The sequence below is a fragment of the Arvicola amphibius genome, chromosome 10 (assembly GCF_903992535.2).
Source record: "Arvicola amphibius chromosome 10, mArvAmp1.2, whole genome shotgun sequence".
In the NCBI taxonomy this organism is placed as follows: Eukaryota; Metazoa; Chordata; class Mammalia; order Rodentia; family Cricetidae; genus Arvicola; species Arvicola amphibius.
Window position 1 is genome coordinate 68,817,319 of NC_052056.1, and position 22,039 is coordinate 68,839,357.

At 41.5% G+C, this 22,039-nt stretch overlaps 1 protein-coding gene across 4 annotated transcripts in view; it reads right to left on the reverse strand.

Annotated features, from left to right (window-relative positions):
• The window catches only part of LOC119824574 (LIM domain containing preferred translocation partner in lipoma), a 600,040-nt gene that overhangs the window by 270,054 nt on the left and 307,947 nt on the right, over positions 1–22,039 (reverse strand). The window lies entirely within an intron of this gene.

The window sequence follows — 22,039 nt, forward strand, 5'->3', positions numbered from 1 at the left end:
CATGGACTTGAACATTTCCTTTTTAACATGAAGAAAGAAATAATATTGCCAGTTTATCTGACTGATTTCGTTCTCTAAGAAACGGAATTTCAAAGGTAAGACACTGGGCCTTGAGAGATGGCTAAATGACTAAGAGCACTGCTGCTCTTGTAGGTGACCGGAGTTTGATTTCCGGTATCCACGCAGCAATGCACAACACACCTGCAACTCCAGTTCCAGGAGATCTGACGCACTCTTCCGGCCTCTCTAGATACACATGTGCTGCACGGACATACGTGTAGGCAAAACACTGGGACACATAAAACGCTAATTTATAAATAAAAAGTAGATACTTCACAGAATAAGGATACAGCATTACCTATGTAACACTCCTCACGACTTTATGAAATAACATCTGTGATCAGATCCATCTTACAGATGTGGAAATAAAAAATCAGAGAGGTTAATATGTATGAAACCATGGTGAAAATGCTTAGAAAATTTTCAAAGAGATTCATATAGATGAATAGCTACAGTTCTGGAAACTCCAACAGACACCAAGAGTGGAGCTGGGGGACAGATCAGCCAGAAAAGGTGCTTGTAGCTGAGCCTGGCCACCTACATGGAAGGGGAGAGAATCAGCCCTTACAAGTTCTTCTCTGATGGCCACGAACACCAAGGAGTGGGTGCCCCTCCACATACACATGAACAAGGAAATACATACTTTTAAAATGGAACAATGTTGAAAAAAATTAAATCAACATTAAAAGTGAGCTTATGTTCCTCTTCATGATGATGTCATTTAACCAGTAAAGTTTTCCCGACTGAACTCTATGATGCTCAGAGTTCTGATAGCTCATGGGGCAAAGAGCTGGGAAAATGAGTCTCATTAGGTTTGTTTTGTTGTTTTAAATGGCAGTTTTAAAAGATGCACTTTTTAAAAGAATATTCTTCTATCAAAAAATTACCTCAAATTCATCAAAAACTGTCTGCCAATTTCTGATTCCACACTTAAGAATCGAGACATATGAACTCCCCAACCACGTGCAAAAATCTAATGTACGTATTAGGGGAAGGAACCAGGAGGGGACATTACCTTGGAAACATACACACGAATACATGAGAAGTAAGGGTGGGGTACAGCGTGCCAGTATCTGCTCATCAAAACAGAGAGAGCTGAGGCATTGGGGGGAGACAGCTAAGGCTGGTTTATATATACACCCCCTAAATGCAAAAGTCAGTCTTGTTATAAAACCGTCATTCTCACACACAGATTCTTTCTGAAGCCCTTTGTTCCTAAGCCCTGGAAGACGCTATGCAATCCCCCACCTCCATAGGTACCATGTCTTCACAGGATGTAAAGCTAACTTGCATCTCTTACAAGTAAAGTGGTCCTCATTACAAGAGCTTGAAAGTTTCTCACTAAAGGGATTTCTATGTATTTTTCTAAAGACAAATGTTCAAAAACAACAACCTTGAAGTGTAGTCAAAGTTCCCCTGGAGGCATCAAATATTAAATGTTTCTCATTATTTTAAATCTGATGTTTTATTGTTATTTAAATTCCTCAACCAAAGGAAGATACATTTAAAAATGTTATGTTTTATATAAAAAACAATAAATTCCCTTTCAAGACCTTTTGAAATGGTTTGAAATGTCAAGTTGAACCGAAACGGAGCAGCACAGTTAGAGGCCCAGGAAGTGGCGAGTGAGCAGGTCTTCCAGCAAGGACAGCTCTGAACCACGAAATCTCAACAACGTGGCTGCTTAAAGGCAACTTTTGCCATGGCAGCGTGGGTGGGGGAAAATCATAAGGTCCCATGGTCGATGAAGACTGACAAGGGACTAATAACCACTGAAGGGAGAACCAGTCTTCCCAGGGATGAGCCCTCACTCAGTAATGACGGTCAGTCCTAGGAGCACATTCATGTGGGCAAAACTGAGCAGACTCACCAGGTTATATTTGTAATATATTCGTTTACATGACAACAATGGCTAAAGAGGAGGCGGCAGTGGAGTCGTGAGACAGTAATAATGCAGGGGATGGGGGAGGAGCGATAATCATGGGTGAAATCGATAATCATGTTTTAACGAAATCAAAATGGATGTGAAAGCCCCTTGAAAGTAACTGGAGCACTGGTATTTTACACCTGCCTAATGTGCTCATGCCTGAGTTAATCCCATTTTCAAAAATTGATAAGTAATGTTCAGACACTGCGAGTCTGCACATTTTAAAGTATATTGTCACTCTGGAGGAGTGCTTTCCATGGAAGAAAGGTTTCTTGCCACATATATTCAGAGGTGCTCTGCTTACAAGGGCATGTTCTACCCCCCTGAAGCGCATACCTACCATGAGAGAGCAGACAACGGAGAGCCACCATGAGAGGAAGCCTTCATTGCTAGGATTCGGTACATGAGCGTCCACTAAACTTCTATAAATATTGTTTTGATCACCAGTGAAAGGAAGAATATACACACTTGCTGCTACCCTTTATAGGAGCCATTAAGATGTGGATTTTGTTGGAAAAGCAACCCCTTGCAGTGATCTTTTTATATCATAATCCTGTGAGAAGAATCTCATTTGAGAAGCAAATTTTGTCAAGAAAGCTAAATCAGCCAAAACACTATCAGCTCCCCTTAAGATCGATGAAGGTGGCTGTTTAACACTGCAGATGAGGGGCAAGGTTGACCGTGACACTCCTGTCCAGGCCCTGGGACCTTTACATTAACTCCAAGTCTAGCTGACACTATTCTGTCCTTCCAATAGACAGTACAAGAAGGATTCTCATTTTTTAAAATAAATTCAAAATGCAATCTAAACACAAATGGGAAAATGCGGATCTAGAGGCAAAGAGGAGAGGCAGGAGGAACCGGGGAGGAACCGTTCTCAGAGTTACAGAGCTCTACAGGTTGCACGACTGAGGGGAAGCAAATCTAAGATCTACTTCACACTGACTTTAAGTCCTCCCTGTCCCCTGACCCTGTGACCACTGACAGCCAGTCAGGGACGCCCACTGCTTAGTCCCCTCACATCCTCATCAACGACCCCCTCACAGTCTCATCAACGACCCCCACAATATAAATCCATACTCATCAGCCCTTTGCCTCCTAAACTCTTTCGGCCTTCTGGAGAAATTGCATAATTCTACTTTCCTCTAGCCTGCGGAAGCTCTCTACTCATTTGAGGAAGAAGGCTAGATATTTACAGGGACATATCAAATAGTTCTATGGTTCCATCACAGAAGGGAAATTCTTCCTGTGTTTTCACAGGACAGAAGCGTCCAGGGAGACACAGGTGTTACCCGTCTTCCCTTCACTCACTACTCTCAGGAGAAGCAACATTTACCAGGTAGTGAGTCTGAGAGGGGAGATGGGGCAGCTCTGGTTCAGCCCTTTGCAGGTAGACTGGACTCCAGCCTACAATATCACACTTTTCTCTGTTTCTCTAACTCCTGAAGTATACAAGTGGCAATCTCATGACAGGAGAGAACTTCAGGTCACCAGTAAGGCAAGGCTATCTTTGTAGAAATAAAGTGGTTTCCTTTGGCTCAAGGCCAAATCCATACATTTCTGATAATGCTAGGCTCAAACACTGAAGCCTGATGATGAAGACCTACGCAGTCTATTTTCTGAAGTCACAATCAAAGTTCTGCTAAAATTTGTTCCTCTGTTTTTCTGCTAACTTTAAATCAGAGATGGTAGCAATGTGCTTTGAACTGGCTCGGAGTATTGAGACAGACAAGAAACATAACACAGACCTGATCATGACATCTTCTGCCGAGTCCCAGAGCAACAGCATCGTTAATGGATGAGTACATTCCTTACATCAAAGAGCCCATCGCCATTGCCTTGGCATCTAATTCATCCACACAGAACACTGAGCCCTGCTTTTGAGGAAAGTGATTCTATGCGGTAGAATTCTTTTCCTTCGGTCAGTCTCTTTATAGCTACCCATCGGTGTCTACAGATATACACTCGTCTTTTCTCCAGGAACACAGGTACCTGACATGGCTGAGATCTATTTTTTGTTTTTTTCAAGGCAGGGTTTCTCTGTGTAACAGTTCCAGCTGTCCTGGAACTAGCTCTTGTAGACCAGGTTGGCCTTGAACTCACAGAGACCTGCTTGTCCCTGCCTCCCAAGTGCTGGGATTAAAGGCGCATGCCACCACCACCTGGCTCCAGCTCTATTCCTGATCATACTCAATGCCTATTCATACCTTCCTTCTCCCCATTCCCTAATAAGGGCCTTCTCTCCCAGAAGAATTGCTTTCTCCCGCAGAGAACAAAGACAGAGGACATTCAGCGTTGCAATCACCCCCTTTTTACTACAAAAGGACTAAAGCTCAAAAAGAACCCATATGCAGAAAATTTCCATTATTAAACATGAGATATTGAATGTGGGTTTTCTGAAAGTCCTTTGTTTCTTTGGATCTTAAACCTCAATTTACCCAAGTTGTAGAGTCTCACTATGATAAAATGTGGAGTTTCTCCACACCATGCTTAAGCAAAGAGCCTCTAGAAGCATTTACTTACTTTAATAAATGCAACGCCACAGCCGTGTAACAGGTAATTCTGAACTCTGGCCACAAATAATTGGGTTGGAGACTACACCAAAGCCAGACCAGATACCCATGAGCTTCCCTATTTGTACTGGAGAAAAACCAGCTAAAATAATGGCCTCACTGCTTTGGGTACTTGAGTGTAAGTATCCAGAGCAGGAATAACCACGAGCATGGATGGAGCTGGGTGAGGCAGATAGTACAAAAAAGCCACAAGGCTACAGAAAGACCTTCTCCTCCTGTCCACAAAAAAAAATAAAGAGAACCACCAACAGTAAGAAGGAAGGAGGGAGAGTAGCTAAGTCCTTGTCTAGGGACCACGCAACGTGGACCTGGAAGTTAATTTCCAAAAATAACAAAACTATGTTGAATCTTCAATTACATACCAAATCTCCATGAGGCCGGGTGTTCTTAACAAATACATCTTCTTTTCCCTTCTGTACTTCTTACCTGTTTATCTATCCACTGTCAATCATCTTGACCTCCCGAGTATCACAAGGGCGTAACTAAACAAAGCCGATGAACATTTCTTGATTCTAGTAAAATGTAAATAAACAGAATTCTGCATCATACGGTATATGATGGTTTTAAAATGAATAATTTATTAATATAGTGTATAAAAGATAAAATAAAGAGATGAGAGCTTAGTTTTCATCTCTGTGTTTGCTATGGAACAACAGATCATCCCTGGTTTTGGGAAATGCCTATGGGAGATTTTCTAATTCATAAAACAATTCTGAACTCAGGGCGTCTCAACTACTTCCAATATGAGCACTTGGAATGGCAAAGGAAGCAGGACGACTTGGGACATGGAAGTCACTTTCTGGACATTCATACCCCATACTCACTACTGAGAACTCAAATCTATAAAAATAATGTCTGATTATGTTAGTCCTTTCTTCCTTACCAATAAATAAGCTAAAGGTAGTGCTACAATAACACATTTAATGATGGTAGCTATTTCTATAAGCATCTTATTCTATCTCACTGGAGTGACGACTTTTAAATAAACCAAACTATTACAAGACTACCCTATGCTTCTTCTACAGTGAGTAGCTCCATCCAAACTCCAGGGCTATGGAAAATAAACTCCTTCAAATTTTCTCTCTTGGCCACAAGTGTCTGTTTAGAGAAGTGCCCGAGCCGACACGTTCCCAAGCAAGCAACTGAGTGGAAGCCTGGATGGACAACATGAGCTAACATGAGGACTGAACCATTAGCCAGGCTAGACCACAACTCCAAATTCCCTTCCACACCGAAACAGACCAGCAAAGAAGCCCATCTTTGTATCTTGTAACTACTGAGAAAAGGTGAAACCCAGCAATACGATATATTAAATAATGTTATGTTTTGCATTATGGAGTTCTATGTAAGCATTAAAACATACACGCCTATTCCTTCTAACTGACAAAGACAGAAGGGGAAAGAGTGACTTCGAGACAGCAGATAATGGAGACACTTTATGATGCCACAGTTCCATACCTACATATTGTATATATTGTATTGTGTATATTAGGAACATACTAATGCATTTCCAATGACCACTCGTTACTACCCAGGCAATTAGCTTGTGGAAGCAGTGGGTGGGGAAAGAAAAGACATTGCTATTCATCTCCATTTCTTCTCAAACGGTCTAAGACAGCTGTTCTCAACCTTCCTAAAGCTGTGACCCATTAACACACTTCCCCAGGTTGTGGTGACTCCCCAACCATGAAATTATTTTATTGCTACTTCATAACTGTAATTTTGCTGCTATTATAAATCGTAATATAAATACATGCTATGCAGGATATTTGATCTGTTACCCCCCGTGAAGGGTTGCTTGAGCGCCAGGTTGAGAGCTCTTGCTCTAGTGGAAAGAGAACTGAGTATTTCATACAAACGTACATCAGTAAAGCTGAAAGACAAGGCCAGGCACATACGCGCCCGAGGAGTGAGCCTGACAGGGTGCGTGAAGAATCACTAAAATTGACTGGAATAGGGTTGAGGAAAGATCTGCCACTCAGAATTAGAACCTGACGTAACACAGTCCACTTGTGTGCGAGCAGGGTGAGCCTTTTGGGCCGGTCATCACAAAGGTGTAGCCACAAAACAGAAGCCTACTCTGTCCAAGGCCAAGGACCAAGTAAACCTCAACAACCTCTATAAACGCTGCTCGGATCATCCGACCTCCCGACCACTCCTGGAGAGATTCTGCTAAATGATGTTCAGGGAACATTTGTTTCCAGCTCCTCATTTGAGCCATACTGTTTTATCTTCTCTGTATTCTTTCACCAAGGTCTGAAATTAAAACAAACATCAAACAAGGCCGTAGGATTTTATTTTATCTGCCACATATTGCTGTCATTAAACACACTTGAAATGAGTGGGTTTAGTTCAAGTAAAACTGCTTCTTTTCCCAAACTCAACAAACACACGAAGGGGGGAGAAAAGGAAGTGCGCGCTGAATTGAATTCAGAAGTGCAGCACGTTACATTTCAAGGAGATCCATCTGGCAGGCTGACGCGGTAATAAGTTCTTGTAATTGTCAGGTCAGGCAGATTACAGATCCAGGCTGTCAATTCTGCTCGAGTTCTATTTTGTTATGGGTAGCTCATTAAAAGACACACACACAAAGCCCTGTTTATTATTCTATATAAGAAAACTGTCAGCATCCTCGAGGACTCTGATGAAGGAGGAGAGAGGCTCCTCTGAGCACTGACCACTGAGTTTCACCCACAGGAATGCTGCAGCATGGCAGCTCAGGAACCAGCACAAAGTTCTAGCTCACAAGCAACTTCAACCCAGAGGAAGGAAGGATGCTTCCAATCTCAGATGACACTCAAGAATCCAAGACATTAGAATGGCTGAATTCTCTCAGCTGTGGCCATCCTTCTCAGATGTACAAACTTACTTAATTTCGACAGTTTATAGTCTATGAACTGAAGTGTCCAGAGCATTAGGTAGTCAGGCCACCGTGTGTGTGTGGCACGCGCGTGCGCTCCTGCCAACAGACTGCCTACCCCACACAGGGCAGACTCTAGAACCTTCTGTTCTCAACAAATCAGCGTCATTCAGGTGCCATATCAACACCCCAAGAGTTTCCTCATTGAGAGCATTTCCCTCTTCCAAACTTTGTTCTGCTTTTATTACTTCAAACAGAGACTGCTTTCTACAGACTTGTGGTACACGAAAAGCTTCCTAATCCTGCATACGGCAGGTATTCCACAGGGGAAAACATTTAAAAAGAAAAACATAGTAAAGTGAAAATTATAACATGCTAGGGAACTCTGTACGTTTAAAAAGAACCTTAGAAATAAAGCAGAAGGATGCATTATACAAGGAAGACTAGATGTTCAGAAGTAATGGCCCTGGCTAATGTTAAAAGATTAGTGCAAGGGACTGGCCAAGAAAACTCTCCTGTATTTTAGCTGTGTACTCGTCCTACACTAAAGTGTTTCACTAGATTTTTTTAGTAAAATAATAGGACATATATCGAAAAAATCACTGAATTCATAGCTATGGGAGGAATTTCATAGATGAGAGATAAAGGCTGCTTATTAATACAAACATGCCTTTCACAGTGTTTGGGTAGCAGAATAGTGCCTAGGAGAAGCAAGCATCGGTGAATTTTTAAACTGATCATAATGAAAGTTTTACAACAACCTCCACAAAAGCCAACAGCAAATGCCTACACTTGAGCCAAAAGCCCATTAGCTTGACAAGGAGTTGAAAGATGCAATGGAGCCACCCTTCACTATCACAGGAAATTTACCCGGAGCCTCTCGGATACCAGATCTGTGAAAGGGACACAGCAGTTGCACTGAAATGGTGTGCACTCTCCTGGGCATTTTGAGTCATCTCCAGATTATTTATAACAAGTAATGGGACATAACTGTTACTTAAGTAGCTGTGTTGTGACGTAGGTAGAATGACAAGAAACAAGTCTGTACTTGCCAAGCGCCAGGGCAGTCGTTAACTCAAGACTCATGTGGCTGGATCCACTGATAACGAACTCAGAGAAACAAATGATAGAAAAACAGACTTTCCCACGGGCTAGAGGAAGTGATGGAAAGTGGTACTTCATCTTCAGGTGAGAAAACACAAGTTTACTTAAGAACTGATGAGCCTGAAGTTAGACTAGGCTTAGCTTTCAGTTTCAACAGGACTTGGGCCTGGGAAAGGGACCTGCTTAAAATCCAGGCTGCAAAGCACCAGTTACAATATGTAGACAAACCAACTCTCAGCTGGATTCTTTATGTCTAAACCACGGAAAGAATGCTGTATCTTTAAGGGAAATTTCAATGTCAGCAGGTAAATGACCATTGCAAACAGCAATCTTAGGTAAATGCACTGAATTATGTTTATCAATCAGAAAGGCCAGTCCTCAAAGGCAGGACTCCTACATCAGCTGGACACACAAAAATGTGGCAACCTTGTACTCTGGTAGAGAACATATAGCGTCTTATTCTAGAATAGGAAGGAAACAGAAAAAGGAATGGCTTTCCTTTTGGAATATCTAGTAACTCAAGCCTAAATATATGGTCCTCAGTAGCCTACACAGCTCTGGGGAGACCTAAGGTACAGGAACGGCATTTAAATATGAAGAAATCAGTGATACAATGTCAGCCAAACAGTAGGCTAATGTGAGAGTCAGGGTTTGAAGGCAGGTCTAAAGGATCCCGTTTTAGATATTTCACTTACGCTACACTGAATGGAAGACTATGTAATCACAGAAGTCTGAGAGACATACAAACCAACTAACACCACAATGGGATGGAGCATGCCAGCAGAGCCAGTGCCTCACTAAATTGGAAACAGTCCACAGATTACCAAAGACTCCTTCTGCTGTCTTACTAGTGGGGTGGAATGCACTTTGGTGGTAGCACAGGCCAGAGACACTCTAGGGAAGAAGCATAGCTCGGAGACCCTGGACCACACAGAGGGAAGGTGAAGTACATCGACTGGGTGTCAGGTAGTGTACGAGAGACCCCCTCCATGAGGTTTCACTCCTAAGTCTGGCCTTGTGAAAAACCAGATGTCCTCACTCCTCTCAGGAGTTATCAGGGAGACTCGCGTCTAGAGACACGAAGCATTCGCCACAAACTCCCACTGTTCCTGACGGGGGAAGAGACTCTGGGTCTAGGTACAAGAGAGAAACTAAGGGCTCTTTCTGTTGGTCAGCTAGTTGGTGCTATTCTATGCTCAGGCCCAGCAGACGGGGGGGGGGGTGGTCTCGGAGCCTGGGAGGAAGAGGTCACGAAAAGTGCTGGGGACAGCCAGTATGCAAAGAAGATGGTTTGAGGAACAGTGCGACATTCAGGTTTTCTAAAGTGGGTTTATGTGAGAGGTGTTTTTCTTTTCTCTAATGAGAAACTGGAGGATGGTTGGTACCTTTTCTTCACTAAGAGTACTGCTCTTCCTGGCACTGAGAGAGACAAGGAATAACCAAACATTGGCAAATGCAACGGCCTGCATGAGGACTCCAAGGGCCTGGGACAGATGAACTAAACTGAGGCCTTGTTATTCAGTTTCGGTGAAACAGTGGATTCTGTGAATATGGAAATAGAAAAGCAAGAAAGAAGACTCTCAAAGGCTTGTCTTTGTGAATATGCGCTGTGTCTGTAGCTCATAAAAGCCCAACCGCATCACTGGCTCCTCAGTCCAAACCTCTTTCATCCCCTGCACATCTCGTCCTTTCGCACTGTGATGAGATTCCAAAGAGGCCACGTCACATACGCTGCTGATGGGGTATGCAGGTCTGTTAAACCTCACTAAAGAGCCTTGTGGAACCCATACATTCTCAACGTATGAACAATGAGACGCCGAAATTCAGCATGGGAGCCAGTCACAAGATGGAGACCAGGCTACCTTTTAGCAGAGGAAACCACTCCTGTGTTTCCAGAATTCCCATCTACTGCACTCTGAGCCCAGAGAATGCTGTCAATCGACTACTTTAGTTCCCTGTATTACATCTGGGAAGACAGAGGCAAGGACATGTCTAGGATAGAGTAAAGCAAATACTGATGTTAGGCATTTTATTTTGTTGTCTATATAATACCTGCCTATCCTTAATATGAAACCAATGCTAATGCTCTTTGAAAATGAAAAACCCTATCTTTCTCCCACTGGATTTACAAAAGTGAGGTCTTGCTGTTCATACAAAGATAGTCATATGTACATCAGACAGCATGAACCCAAGACAATGTGCATAGCCATGTCATCCTCTGCATTCAGATTTTGATCCAGCTCATTCAAGTGAGACCCGGAGCCCAGAGCCCTGTGTAATGACCAGGGACTGCTTCCATGCTGGCTGCACTGGGTCTTTAGCCTCTTGGCTCACAAGTTGTATCTGTCATTTGGGCTGTTTTACTTTCTGACCAATGCCAGTGCTGGCCATAACCGGTGACTGCCAATCTGGAACATGCTCTGACATGTATTCCATACCGCGCAGAATTATATCCCAGAAGGCTTTGCTCCAATGCCACCTCCTCCTGAATCCCATGTAAAACAGTAACTAGTAGATCATCCCTTTCCCTCTTTTGTTTTATCTTCTGTTTTCCCTCTAGCATTTAATTAGACTTTAATATTTAATAATCTTCCTTTTAATTCCTCCCGCAGGAAAATGAACTCCTTAAGGACAAACAGTTTGCTTTATTTGTGGCTGTACCCTCACTACCTAGAAAACAGCTTGGCACCCAACAATGTACAATAAGTACATCATAAAAAGAGATAAATGATTCCTTCAGTTAACTGCTGTTGGAGTGCTAGAAATAAGATATGACTGGAGAAATTTAATAGCATAAAACTCACTCGGCAGTTCAATCAGTTAGAAAAGTAGGTTGCAGATTTACGATAAAAGCAAAATAATATATGTCAACATAGATTTGGATTGTGAGGCATGGAGTATAAAACCTGGAGTCACCTGTTCTGGACCAGAACAAGGTAGCTAGGTGGCAAAGGTTCCAGCCCTGGCAGTGCCACTCATGTGCAGAGGCACAGCAGAAAGAATTCCTTCCACGTGGGACTTCCGACTTCTGTGATTTGGGATGAATTCAACTACGGCTCATTCAAAAGCTAGTCTTTAAGGGTTTGTTTACAGGACATATTTCACTGTTGTCAACTCTATTCGCAAGTTAAGAAAGAAGTCACATTTGAAATTGTGTGGCATTTCCAGAAAACATTATGCCACATCACTGACGCAGAAAGTAGGGATCGAAGTTTCTTCCTCTTCACACACCAGTGGGTGTGAGATAGCATCAACTACAACAGAGAAGGGAAAGGATTCAGGATGCTAAACTCTTCCAGAAAAAAAAAGTCACATTCTCACATGAAGAATATCTCGCAGTTTTCCTTTACTGCATTCATTTCCGATGCCTGATAGCCAAGCTCACAGATGCAGAGAATGTGATACTCTGTTTTCTCCTGACTAGTAGAGATGACCTTTCAAAATGTACCCTTCCTGATCCCCCAGCCTGCAATCCCATAGAGATCAAAGCCAGCTTGCTATTATGCAGTAACATTTCTGTGATCAGATACAGTGTGGGCTCCATGATTCTATCTGTGTCAAGATATTTTCACGCTAGTGACTCACACGGCAGAGGCTCAGGCAGGGCACACCACACAGACACTGTCTCTTTTGAGGTTGATCCCACCTTGGTAGAGCCACAAGCGAACATCCTGTTTCACTGCCTCGCTATGCAACACAACAGTGTAATTGAAACTGACTGAACAATAAATCTTAGCTTCCCCATTCTATCAGGAGGATCTTTCCAACCTATTTCTGTGCTTCAGCACATGTGGATGACAAGTCATTCTTAGTCAAGTGTACAAGTTAACCACCTACTCCTGCATTAAAGGCATCAGGAAACAGAGGCAATTATTAAACTTCCTAGAACTGTTCCCCATCCCAGGGAAACTGGGTATTGCTTCTGTGCTGAATACGTGGAGGTCACACACCTCCTCAGTATACGCCAGCTCCAGTGTGCTGCACTGGAAGACAGGTACATAATCACTTTGTCCTCGTCCCAGCTACAGGCTGCTTCCAAAAACTAAGGCGATTTTTCACAGCATTGGCAATCTGGTTTGCATACAGCTTAGCATGACCCACCACAGTCCGTAAACTGGAAGTTTGGTCAACGTGGTGCTATTGAGACGGGGGAACCTTCAGAAGGTGCATCTTAGTGATGAAACTAGATCCGTGAGGGAATGCCTATGGGAGCAAACCATGGGTTCGGACGTACTCGGGGGAGATCTCTCCCATCAAAGTACTTCCTCTATCAAGTCATTTATCATGAGGCAGGGGCCAAAAATTTTGACTGTGCTTGTTAACAGAGCCATGTTTTTTGGATGTCAACCTCCAGGGTTATTTTTTAAGCCTCTGTTATTTTGTTGCAGTAATAAACATGGAGTAGCAGAAAGCAAGGAAAATTCGGAGAAAAGCTTTGTACCGTGAACAGCATTCCCTAGGGGCCAACAAAAGCCAACCAAGGAGAAAGAAGAGAGAAATGATGCAAACGTTTCTAACATGCATGATACTGAACTGTGATCCAAGACCAGGGTGGAAAACAATGCATTTCATTTTCCCACAGGAACTGAGGCAAATCACTGTTGGTTCCCAGGGACCTGCTGTTGGCCTCAATGAGATACTGCCTGACAGATAGAACATCCCTGTACTAAATGCATCAACTCCCTGTTACGATCAACATAACCTCAGAATGTTTTTACCAAAGTCCAAATCAGACTTTCTGTCTGATCCCTCCACCTACTATAAAGAAATATAACCAGGCCTGTGATGGGTAGAATAACACCCTCATGATAGCTAAATTCTAATTCCTAGATCTTGTGGACACATTACTTTATTTGACAGAATGAACACTGAAGATGTGATGAACCATAAAAATCCAAGATGGGGAGAAAGACCTGAATGACTCAGTTGGACCTTATCTAATCATGATAGGCTCCCAAAACAGAAACATTCCCAGTTATGGTCAGAAGCAGTCATAGCAAAGGAAGCATACACAAAGAAGTGATTTAATGCATGCTTTCTAGACAGAGGAAGAGGCCATGAGCCAAGGAATGTAGGTAGCCTCTAGACTCTGGAAAAGGTAAGAACTAAAACTCTGCCTACTTTTACATATACCTTAGCTCTAATTAGAAATTCATTTTAGCCCTTTGATACCTAGACTAAACTTGTAACCCCCAAAGATAAATAAAAATTAAAAGTAAAGAAATTATATACTTTTTTGGGGGTTGGGGGGATGAAAGGGTTTATTTCAGCTTACCGTTTCATATTACAGTCTATTGCTAAGGAAAGTAAGGGTAAGAACTCAAGCAGGGCAGGAACCTGGAGGCAGAGGCCATGGAGGGTGTAGCTTATTGGCTTGCCCTTCTTGCTTTCTTACAGAACCCAGGACCAAAAGCCCAAGGCCATGTAACTAAGTTTCACCTACATACCAACCCCCCCCCCCCACTGGCCAGATGTTTCTCTTGGATCAAGATCATCTACTGATCCTCTTAAAATTCTATACATACTGCCTAAGGTCTATCAGCTGGCATTTAAATTGGCAATGGACATGATTTTCCGATGCCAATATGTACACAAATTCCTCATGCCTGAATTTATCCCACGCTGGGTGACTGGCCCATGGCATGTAGAAATAGCTCTTAGGTAGACATCAGTCCAGCCCTACTACACACATGCTCAGTAAGGATCCTGAATGGCAGGATGAGATAGAATAATTCAGTAGAAGACATTGGAAAACGAAACAACTGGAGAAAGTATGAGTAAATACCTTTTTTGAAAGATAGGGGTCACAGAAACCTGTGAAGGGGAAGTCCTATGAACACAGTGCAATAATTCTTTGCATTACTGGTTGGTTATTCAATCAATGAGCATAAATTCTGCCATCTCATTTGAAAAGACCTCCAAGTTGACACCCTAGGTTTCGAGGCTGTACATCTATCATTCTTAAGTTCTCATACCCTGGTTTCTAATACAAAGCTAAGCTGTTCGTGGTTAGTAGAAAGGTTTAAGCTGACTCTCTCTGCCCCCAGCTCCCTCTAGCTAGTATTACCGAATGCTTATAAAAGCCAAGCTCATGCAAAACTGATCTCCTCTTAGACAGACAGGAAGGCAGAGGAGGGAATGAATCTGCAGAAACTACCTACCATCCTCTCAGGCCTGACTCATGACATTTGCTCTCACTGCCTAAGCTTCACCTCAGCCAGGCATTTCCAGTGCTCATAACCCATTTGCTTAGATGTCATCAGATAAAGGCTTGAGAGACACGGTGGAGCATCATCCTCAGTGTATCCATCACCTCTTTCATGGACCCAGCTTCCATGATTATCATTTGCCCCATAATTTACACATCGACTTCGTGTATTAGAAGTCCAGTGCAGCATTGAAAGGGCTAACTGTTAATTGTGTTCCTTTGAGTTTAGTCCAAATCCCCTGAATAACATGAGATTACCATCTGCGAGATTGCTGAAGAAATGAGTCAGGAAAAGAAAATTAAGTTTAGCAACTGATTGAAACAAACACTCAAATAACTGTGGGTTTTCCTATTTGTGAATCAGACTCTAGATTAAAAAAAAAAAAAGTACCAAAATGGTAATTGCTTGAAGATATCATCAAGTGGAATACAAAACAGTTAAGCATTTGCGAACAAGAACTGACACTTCCTCAATTTTATTAGTTTCCAAATATAAGCCATTATTTCCCATTTTCTCTGGTTTCACCCAACTTTAATTACTCAGCTGCCTTCCATAAATACCCATAGGTGATTTTAAGCATTTTACGTTAAGGGTAAAATCATTGTGGCCCCCTGTGAGCTTGCCTGGGAACAGTGAAATGGTAGCTTCATCCTTTCCTTGAAGCCTGCAGGCAACGGTCTAGAAAAATGCCTTGGACAAGCTCAGAGCCATTACTCCCCAGAGTAACACAACTGCTGCAAATCATTCAGTTCGCCCATGCTACTGGCAAAACAAAAGGATGGAGGGGAGCAGGAGAGTGCTGAGTGATGCTGCAGACGTGACCTGGGATACCGAAGAGACAAAACAGCAGAGATCTAGGAGAAGAGCTAAACACGTAGGCTCAGAAAGATCTGTACCCAAATTTAAACTTGGTCACTTGGGAGCTGACTTACTCTCAGCCAAGGTACTGAAGATTTCAATTGTTTGTTTTTATTTATGAATATACAGTTAAGGTCCTACGTACCGAGGAAAAGGTGCTTCTCTGAGTTAGTTTTCTCCACTAGCACATGAGGATATAAAGTGGGGGCAGCTGTTGATGGCTGTACTAAGGAATGGAGGAAGGGTATTCACTTATAACGGGTTCTCAAAAACCTGCATACACAATAGCATTGCTTCGAAACTCTACATAGAAATTCCTAGTACTACACTCCACTCCAGACCTGCTGGATCCGAAAGTGGGTAGGGGCTAGCAATCCCTGCTAAACAAGTCTGATAAGACTTTTGGATGAAGAGACCTTAATCATTGCTTTACAGGGCTTAGTCTCTGGACAGTTGAGACTTCATGACAACAGGCCAATGAGAGACTTACTAACTTATGGCAAGTTCATAATCTATGACTCATGATTTTAGTTTTTAAGAGAACTTTGTTCACTCAACAGAAAAATTACCTTGTATTCCACAAAAACAGATGGAGTGACTCATACATTTGTCAGAATATGGTACAATATTCTGACAAAATTTGAGACCATGCTTGAGAAACCAAGGACACATCCAAAGGGTTTGGGCAAAGTCTACAGACAGCTGGATTGTCCTTGAAAAATCTCAGAAGGATGCCCAGCTCAAATGAGTGAGATGAACCATTTCAGAAATGGATAAAATGCCACAGACTAAATTTATATATCAATATCTTTACAGAAAAGCAATAACAATTTAAAAATAGGCATTGAGCTTCCAATAAGATTTGCTAATGTATATAGTGCTAACTATATGCCAAACACTGTTTTAAGTGCTTTGCACATTGAGACTCATTATAAACTACTATTTTGACTAATATTGTCCTCATTGCTATCCTAGGAGAAAGGATTATCTCTTCACAGAGAGAAGAAAGCTGAGGCAAAAGAGATTTAAGTAATTTATTCAGGTAGCATCTAAAAAGTGATAGAGGTAAGGTTAGAAGATAAAGCATGTCAGTTCTACAATCCATTGTCTTAATTATATGATACATTTCAATAACTGCATAAGCTTGGATTCAATTGATCATATGTTTTTATCCCCATCAGTGAAGATGAAGAGGCAAGTAGATCTCAGGGAGTTCTGGGCAAGCCTGATCTACAAAGGGAGTTCGAAGTTAGCAAGGGAAACACACATGCAAACATACACATGCATGGGCACACATACCTCATCCTAAACATAATGAATTTGGGGTCAAATGACTGTCAAGAGCATGACTGGCTCTTACTGCCTCTTTCAAATATCTACCTCTGGTTGTTTAAAATGAGTCCCATCAACTACAATACCATCTTAAACAGTATCACCTTAATAAAATAACAAATGCTCAAAAAGAATGCCCATATTGGTTTGTAATATGTAGCAAAAGAAATACCCATTCAAAGCCGTCATGATTATGAAAGGCTGCCTATAGCACTTCATAATACATTGGGCAATGAACAATACTGAATTTGAGTGAGGGTTAGAAATCAGCCACTAGATTCTTTTAGCCAATCCTTTGGGGGTTGAAAAAAAACATTCACAGGGGTCATATATCAGATATTTACATTACAATTCATAACAGTAGCAAAATTACAGTTATGAAATTGCAATGTAAATGATGTTATGGTTGGGGTAAGCACAACATGGGGAACTGTATTAAAGGGTTGCAGCATGAGCAAGGTTGAATGAAAACCTGTCTCCTTCTGTGAGACCCTTTGTGCTGCATCTGGACCCTTTTTATGTGTTTATAATGACTGCTACACATTAGGGCTGTCTTCTGAGGTCACTGGAGGGTTCTGTCTGCAATAATTCGAATAAGTGAAGCACCTACAGCAACATCACGGCAAGTTACAAGGCCATGATTAAGTTAGGGGAGTATTTTGCCTTTGGCCAAGAATAGCCAACTGGAGGCCTGGAACAAAATCAAAGATATCTATCCTTCCAAGCTTTATAGCAGGGAACAAAAATTTCTAAGAACGAGAGTTCCTAAAGATATAGAGCTAGACACGAGAAAACCCTGAAATTTCAGATCCTTCACATCAGTTCTTCCATCTGCTGTCTGGATTTCTGTCCTTGCACTGACACCAGATTCTCTTGCTAATGGTGGCACTGGTGAGAGCAATAGGAATGACAGCACTCATTATATGAGACTGAAGGCATCCATTAACGACTGCATATTATTCCACATGGTCCTCATGTCAACTCTGAATTATTAGCTCAGACCACCAAGAGCTTATGTGTTATAGAGAGCTTAAATAATTTATTTAAAATGTCACCACCGAAGATCATCCTGACATGCTCCAAAGTGAGCGTCACTGAACTCCAAGTGCCAGTTCTTTAAAATATACAGCATTTTAGATTGTTGATGGCCCTTGCTTGCCTTGTAAAGCCATTGGTCTTGATCATGTTTCTGGAAGTGGGGGGTAGTCAGAACTTTTTGTATAGTGATTCTTTCCAATAAGGGATAATAGGAGGGATCAGGGGTTCCCATGATCTGGGCATCTTTCTTCATCCCTGGGTTCCTAGCATCCTATGTGCTTTTACATTCTGACTACACTGCTCTATAGGTATTAGCGTATACCTTGTCCCATAGACTACAAGCTTCATGAGGGTAGCTTCATTTTCCAATGCCATATGTGTATTCTGGAAACACTGTTCAAAACAATGCTCCTAGTCATGTATTTTTAAGTTTTTAGGTACAGTAATTCATATATCATAAAAAGTTTACCCTTTAAAAGTAAAAAAATTAGGCCTACCGAGATCAGTTAGCAAGTAAAAGCATTTGCGGCTCTTGCACTCAGGTAGCAGCGCTCAGATGGTGGCTCAGAGCCATCCCTAACTCTAGTTCGAGGGTATCTGACACATTCTTCCTGATCTCCCGAGGCACCATGCAAAGACACAGTGCATTTACATACACACGGGTAAAACACAGTGATATAGGAAATAAAAATAAATATAGTAACCTATAATTTAAAGGACTAATTATATTTGAACAATTATGCAATGTATCCTAATATTTCTAGAATAATTTCAGTCTTCCCAAAATACATCAGCTGGGTGCTAGCAGTTACCCTACTTGCCCTTCACCCCAAACGCAGGCACACAATCAATTTAGCTACTGTGAATCATGGTGCCATGCATACCCAATGGAGGCAGTTTCTGTGCGGCCGTGTGTCTGAGTTCACTTTGATATCATGCACACAAGTCGAACTGTATGATTATGTGGCAACTATGTTTAATGCTTTGAAAGCAGTCACACTTATTGCAAACTTAACACACTTTTCACAATATACCAGCATTATCTAATGATTTCAATTCCTGTCCCCTGCCATCAGCCCATGATGACAATGACGATGACTGATATTTTAATAGGCACATGGTGGTATCTCACAGTCACATTGATTTGCATTTCTCTGATGACAAACGCTATCACAGCCTGTCCTTGTTAGACATTAATTCGTGAGAAAAGTTCATTCAAATATTTTGCCCAACTTTGAATTAAGCTGTCATGTACAGAGGTAGATTCATTTTAATACATGTTAAATACGAAATCTTTTTTTTTCCTCAGGCATGTGATCTACAAGTAGCCTGTTATGCCTTGTTCCATTATGAGATGGACTCATCCGACATATAGGAAACGCTTAATTTCCATGAAGTCTGGTTTATCTGTATCATCTCTGTTTGTGAGCTATGTGCCATATGTAAGAAGCTGTTTGTTAATCTTTTACAAATGGATAATCTAGTTATACCAGCATGATTTGTTGAAAAACTAATCTTTATAGTATTCAATATCTTAAGACCATGTTAAAATATCAATTAACGATAAAGATGGATTATTTCTGGACACTCAAATCTGCTTTACTAATATCTACGCTTACCTTAGGTCAGCACCACATTGCCTGGCTCTTTGAGATTTGTAATAAAATCTGAAATGGTTTTAGAATTCTAGTATCCTCAGCCTTTTTCTGAACCATCCTGCATTTCCAAGTTGCTTGAAAATGCAACTCAATTTCAGGGTCAGCTCATCAAATCCTAAAAAGAACCCATCTGGGATTCTGAAAGGGTTTTCTTTGAAACTATTACTCCAATTACAAGGTATATTATCTTCCCCATCTAAAATGTTTATCCCTAAACAATGAAAGTTGGATATCTTTCCATGTAATTAGGACCTATTTTGCTTGAGAAATTGAATAGGTTTATGCTTATTTTATAATCAAAGAAAAAGAGTTCAAGAGCGAATCGTGCAATCCTTAAGTAAGTAGGTGAAAAATGGCCACTTTCTTAAACCTCAGGTCCTCTTTGAAGGTTTTTCTTCTCAAGGTTGATGTCACTGTCCTTTAGAAAATCCATTCAAATATGAACCATGGTTTACGGTCCCCCTTTGCTCACTTTATCAGATCAAAAATGGTAGAAAGGTGGGGGCCATGAAAAATTCACCTTCCTCGGTCCACAGGCTTCCTCCTGACTCCAAGGAACTTGTTCTGGCACTGTTGCAAACAGAACACCATAATTCTTCCTGTGAGATCAGATCCACAAGTCATGGGGAAATTCACTTCCTCACACCCAAAGCCAAAACTTAGAATTCTGTTTCGTATAGCCCAGTTGATAGGCTCTACAACTGGAATCCCAGGAAATACTAAGTCATCTGGGATGCTGTTGGAAGCAATAACCATAAATCTATTTCCTGGTTTTGGCTGCCAGAAAGGATCAAGTTACATAAACCGTCCATTTGTGGAGTAAACTGTGACTCTGTGCGTGCTGAAGAGATGGAAAGGCACAGAGGGGGAACATACTGAGAAGGAGCCTAGCATCCCTAACAGCAACTAACAAGTAACAACTTCACTACTTTCCCATGTGCGGTACACATCAAAACGCAATTAAAACAAGTGTCAGACACTATAGAAATGGCTCACAGTGTGACTATAACAAATCAAAGGATTATAAAATATTGAATTCTTGAAATAATCGAACTGGTTCATCCTTTAATCCACTGAAATCTGTACATTTTGTTTGCACTTGCAGGATGCCATTTCGAACTTACTGATTATTGGTCATATACACAAAAATCTAGTTAGGATTCAATCCTTTTTTTTTAACATAAAGCCTACAGGTTGTACCTTTTAAAATATTCATGAGCTTATATACGTAAATAATGTTATTTCCACTTAAAGAGCATAATAGTGGCATAAGCGGCATGGGAGTTACCAATCACTTTCTGACTGAAGAGCCATTCCACAAGATGAAATTTACAGTGGCATTCCTATGGGGCTATGACACACCAGGGCTATAGAGATCATGGTTTCTAGGAGACAATCTACAACTGTATTCAGAGTATCTAACCTAATGACTTATGATTATAACTCTAGATTCATGCATCACTTTTCCCTTGTCAGAGGTGCTTCTGTTTTTAGTAGATGCAACCAGCACAGAGACCTACAACTGGTGAAGGTTCAGAGACTAAGAGACGGGAGAATGTCCTCCAAGAAAAGGAACACATCGATCGTACCCACTCCTCCAAAGGTTTAAATATGAACTTAAAATGGGTGTGACAGCATGCACATGACCTGTGCAAGCCAAAGTCAGACCAAACCCCATCAGGGAGAGAGAAGCTAAACACGATGCTCCACCCCAACTATTGGTAATAATTAGGTGTTGGCGAATAAGGATTAGTTTTCTCCAAGAATGTAGCTTCTCATTAAGTCTACCACGTTTCAGAGGACAAGAGAATTTAGACAGTACAAATTAGTCCTAAGTAGGGAGAAAGACAAAAAGTTGTATGGGAAGGAGAAATCTGGAAGAGTTAAGGAGGGGTATGAATATGATCAACACACATGAAATGCTCAAAGAACTAATAAAAGCCTGACAAAAAGGTAGGCAAGTAATGTACGTTGAAATGGCACAACCATAACACACACACACACACACACACACACACCCCATTTTGCCAATACTAGGCTGGAGTACCAGAAATAAAATCCAACTAAAAAGGAGACCAAAAGTTGCTGTTCCTACAATTGTGGGCTGCAGCGGAAACATAATTTGTAGGTAGTTTACATGGTTCTGGCAAAGAAAACCTCACCAGGTCATTGGCCAGGTAAGCTTTGGTTTCCTGTCAATGAGTCCAAGAAATTCATCACATTGGTAGTTGCTCTGAAATTAGCATGAGATGGTCTCAAGTAGAGGGGGGCAGGGTCAGTACACGCACACACACACACACACACACACACACACACACACAAGGTTTTATGTTTGTATCTTTTGTTATTCCAATAATAAGAGAATGGGTATAATATTGAATTATAGTTCACAGTAAGAACATGTTCTCAAAACATCCACT